This window comes from Arvicola amphibius, chromosome 5 (assembly GCF_903992535.2).
Source record: "Arvicola amphibius chromosome 5, mArvAmp1.2, whole genome shotgun sequence".
Classification (NCBI taxonomy): Eukaryota; Metazoa; Chordata; class Mammalia; order Rodentia; family Cricetidae; genus Arvicola; species Arvicola amphibius.
The window spans coordinates 49032772-49037998 of record NC_052051.1 but is presented as its reverse complement, the minus strand read 5'-3'; the positions used below and the strand labels follow the sequence as shown (position 1 = coordinate 49037998).

Below are 5227 nucleotides of genomic sequence, written 5' to 3'. Positions count from 1 at the left end.
AAGCAATTTGCAAAGTGATGAAGAAATAAGTGAAGAGCTTTTCTAAGCAGCAGTACTTATTAGGAGAACCCTAAATTACCAGTTTCTGGGAACAGGTGAAAAGCAGATATTTTAGCTGCTTTCTCGGGCCTGTCTCAAACACTCTAGCTTTGAAACATGTGCTCTTGAGACGTGACAGTTTGACCCCATGAAAAGCCACATCTAGTATGGCAATGCTGTAGGGAGCCTATGGAAGGACCTTCCTATTAGCCCACACGAGGTTTTATCTATAGCTTTTCAATGATTGCCATCTGTTATGATTCGAGTGTGTCTTCCCAGAGTTCCTAGTGTGGAGATGTTGAGAAGTACTTTGAAGGGGCAGGGCTCCTTAGAAGGTGACAAGGTAAGGAGCACTGTCCACAGAAGGAAATGACGTAGTTCTTCCAGGACCCTGAGTAGTTCCTCAGAGAGACAGTGACTACAGATTGAGGCTACCCTCACCTGTGCCCCTTCCCATATGCAGCTGTTTGCCTTACTCTTGCTCTGCCACATTACAGCTCAGGAAGGCTCCCACTGGAGACCAAACATAGGTTTCCTGATCTGGGGTTTTCAGGCTCCAAAGCTGTAAAATAAATAAACATCTTTTCTTTACAAACTACTCAACTTCAGATATTTTGTTATCAATAGAAAATGGATGAATACACTGACCAAAAAGAATGTAAGGTATTTCTATAAAGTGGGCATGTTGGTACATGCCTGTACTTCCCACATCTGGGAGGTGAGGGCAGAAGAACCAAAATTCAGGTCATTCTCTGTTTCACAGTGGTTTGGGGGCTAACCTGGGCTACTTGCCCTCAATAGATTATAAATATCTCTTTGTAAGATATTATGACAAACTAACTTTTCAAGGATTTAAATTATTTTATGCTTGTTTTTGAGACTAAAAATTTATTAGGGAAGACAGTCCCAGGAAATATGTTTGTTTATTACTGGTAATAAACAATTGGTAATAAATACTGGTAATAAATGATTGGGTTATAATGGTATCTTCAGTATGTTTTGAAAGCAGTGATTAACACAGCACTTGTTTACCAAAGCCCTGGATTTGACCCCCAACACCACCACCACTGCAAATAAATTAAACTAAAAAAGACAAAAATTATAAAAAAGAGAAAGACAAAAATGAATGCATGTTACAGACATGAGTGCATCGTTATTGATAACCTGAGGAAATGGGGGGAAAAGGCTTGGGAGGAGTGGGAAAAATCAATTTGGACATGCTGGTTCTAGGGAGCATTAAAAGCATAGTTTTTATACACTGGTAGAGATGAGAGAGAAATAAGATCACGAGTTGACTTTTTGGCCAGTTTGCTAAGAGCAAATGTGCAATAAACAACCGGGCCAGTTAAGTAGAAATGAGAAAGCAGAGGCACCAATGTGATTGTTCTTTATGGACTTCGTCAGTGAAGGAAGAATGCATGAGCTCGGTGGCTGAGGCTTTCCGGCGTAAAATGAATTGGAGAGATTTGCTTATAGGTTGGAATGGAAGCTGCCGAGTAGTGGAGGAGTAGAAGTAGTGGTAGAAGAGGAGGAGATAAACAGCAGGGAAAGCTCATGGTATCAGAGTTATTGAGGTAGGAATGTCATTACAGACTTCCATTGTTGATGGGACCAAGCAGCCTACAAGAAGCAAATTAAGAGAGCAAAGATTTTCAACTTACAGCCTGGATACATTACGGCAGGTAGAGTGTGGTTGCAGTACCCTGTGGTGGATGGTCACATCAAGATCTCAGTCAGAAAACAGGTGTACAGGAAGTGGGGGCAGCTATACTACCCCATACCCTGCAAGTCCCCCACGTACTATGTTCCACAACATACTAACCCACTGTCATCAGCCGAGGATCAGTTCAAACACATGGGCCTATAGACAACATTTCCCATCTAAACCACAAGAAGAGACTGTTTCTGTGACAGGCGATAAAGAATCTCACATTCTAATTCAGATCGTCTCAGGATTTTCCGCAAGTTATTATTTATAGTCACAAGCATCCTAGGCTGGCCTCCAACTTACTACGAACCTCCCGAGTGATAGGATTACAGATGTGAAGCACATATGTTTTGTGCAGAGCTCAGGATGAAGCCAGGGCTTTGTGCATGCTAGACAGGCACGCTGCCAACTGAGCTATAGCCCTAGCCCTGCATTTTACTTTTTTATGGTCTCTTAGTTATTGAACCAAAAAGCTAATTTCTGAAAAGCTTGCTGCATGACCCTTTTTAGTTGGGAGGACTTCACTGAGGTAGAATTGTGTAATCACTCACCCTGCTATTTTGGCTGTGGAAAGCTGCTTGTTTGACTCCTTCAAAATTCCTGGCACAGATTACAGTACTCCCCTTCTTAAAAAATTAAGTCGTAGAGGGAGCAGAGGCGAGGCCAGCCTGGTCTACAGAGCAAGTTTCAGGACAGCCCAGACCACAGAGAGAGACCCTGTCTCAACAAAAGGTAAGTTTCTAAGCTGGGTAGAAACTGACTTTTACAGCTTCTCACTCAGCCATTTACAACATCACAAGTAAAACAACAAAGTCTTTAGAAAAAAGTGTAAAGTTATTTCTTCAGGACTTGAAATAGGCAATGATTTCTTAAGTAGACAACACACACAAACATAAAGGGGGAAAGATATATGACAATTGAAATTATTAAGTAACTAAATTTTTGTTCATGAATTTTTTTCCAGTTCATCTAGAGACACCATATTAGTTCCTTCTCTGTTGCTGGGAGAAACTGCCCAACAGCAGCAACTTTGGAAAGAAAAGTGGATCTTTGTTTTGTTTCGTTTTTGTTTTCTTGACCACAGTTCTGGAGAGATAGCGCTCATCATGAGGAGGAAGCCATGACAGCAGGAGCAGGAAGCAGCCCTGACAGTCAAGAAGCAGAGAGCACATTTCACCCCCTCACACACAGGAAGCAGAGAACAGGAAGTGGGACCAAGATGTAAAGGTCACCTTCACTGGCACACTTCTTCCAGAAAAGGTTCTACCTTCTGAAGGTTCCATCACCTCCCCAGATAGTGCCACCATCTGGGGGCCAAGTGTTTCAAATACAAGAGCTTTTTTGCGGGGGTAGGGATGTGGGGGGGACACAGCAGGGAGTAAACTCCTTATTTATAAATCACTCATCATTTAGAAGAAATAGTCACACACACACACACACACACACACACACACCAAAAACAAGGAAACCCCACCACCTTTAATACAGACATCTGAGTGATAGATGAAGAAAGCCCTGATCAGCTGGAGTAAAAGTATGCTTCATATCAAAGATTTATTTTGTTGTTGTTTGTTTGATCTGTTTTGAGACAGCATCATATTATATAGCCCAGGCTGGTCTTGAACTTGTGGTCTTTATGCCTCAGGAGTGCAGCTGTTGGGAATAGAAGCAATCACTATGTCTGGGTATTACAAATTCTTGATTTTAAAAATAACACATTATGGTTCAAGATGGCGAAACAAGGGCATACGTGGTGGGTCCTCCAAAGCAACATTCCGGGTTTCCCTGGGTCTTCTGGCAGGAGCCATGGCCAACTGTGCTGACAATACAGGGGCCAAAAATGTATATACCATCTCTGTGAAGGGAACCAAGGGATGACTGAACGTCCTGCTGCTGGTCTGGACAATATGGTGATGGCCACAGTTAAGAAAGGCAAGCCAGAACTAAGAAAAAAAGGCCCAACCAGCAGTGGTAATTCAACCACAAAATTCATATTAAACAAAAGATAAGGTGTTTCTTTATTTTGAAGACAATGCAGGAGTCATGGTAAATAATAAAGGCGAGATGAAAGGTTCCACTATCACGAGACCAGTTGCAAAGGAGTGTGTAGACTCGTGGTCTAGGATTGCATCTAATGGAAGCGGCAGTGCATAACTTTCCAAGGCATTTAAAAATATATCCATTAAAAAGTAAAAAGAAAAAAACATTATTTTTCTCAGAGAATGTACAAGTTGATAGGAATTCCCTTTCCCTGAAAATGGGATTTGGAGAGAAATGGCATTCCAAATAACATTGCACACTTAACCCAAGAACACAGTGTAATTTTCCACCTAGTCCCATTTTTTAAATAAAAATATTTATGTGCAAATGTGTGTGCCTGCGTGTATGTATGTGCACCATGTGTGTGCGGGAGCCCACAAAGTTCAAAAGAGGACACCAGATTCCCTGCAACTGGAGTTATAGGCAGTTGTGAGCTGACTTGAGGGTGCGAGGAATTGAACCTGGGTCCTCTGCAAGAGCAGTGAGTGCTCTTAACCACTGAGCCATCTCTGCAACCCTTTCTCTCCTAGCTTATATAAAGTTTTGATGATTCTCCCTTTAGGCTGGGACTCAGCCTTCCCAAAGGAGCCTGAGTAGGGAGAAAATTATTCTTTTTCTCTTTTAGTACACACTTCCCAGTACAACTCAGGTGTGAGTTTCCCAGGACAGTTCAAGTGTGTATTTCCCAGCACAACTCAGGTGTGATTCCCAGGACAGTTCAAGTATGTATTTCCCAGCACAGCTCAAAAACAAACTCTTCCAATTCCTACCACCACAAAAATTATTTTTTTAATTGGGCAAATTTTTTAATTAGCAAAGGAAAGATGAGGATCACAAGGTTGTATTTCACTCTTTTCTGACTTGAGTAAAAATCTTAATATGTATGATTACCCAGCAAATTTTCTCATTAGCTTTGGCCTTCTATAGCTTTGTCATAAAGCCTGGGAAAGTTCTTCACACCAGATACTATGCTGTAGATGCATGGTATATAGCACGCACGCACACACACACACACACACACACACACACACACACACACACACACACCTCTTCTAAATGTGTGGTCACTCATCCTATAATCCTAACATTAGGGAAACGGAGGTAGGAGTTTAAAGCCTACTTGAGCTTCATAGTGAGTGCCAGGCAGCTTAGATAATATAGCATGTGCCTATTTGGTCTTAAAATCCTGGAGGTAAATACAAGTGTCTCACTATGTAACTTAGGATGGCCTTGAACTCACAATTCTTCTGCCTCACCCTCTCAAGTGTTGAGGCACCAGCATGCCTAGAGTAGAACATTCTTAACACAAGAGTGCTTCTGATGCTGGTCTTAAACAACTGCTCCCATAGCTAAGTACATCCAGCTCCCGGGAAGTACTTCTGCCCCCACAACTCCTCGTCTGTCTTGAAACAAAAAACCCATTTCAATGACTCAAAGCAA

At 41.9% G+C, this 5227-nt stretch overlaps 1 pseudogene; it reads left to right on the top strand.

Moving 5' to 3' along the window:
- Positions 1-295: 295 nt before the first annotated feature.
- LOC119815202 lies at positions 296-3901 on the top strand (annotated as a pseudogene).
- The last annotated feature ends 1326 nt before the right edge of the window (positions 3902-5227 follow it).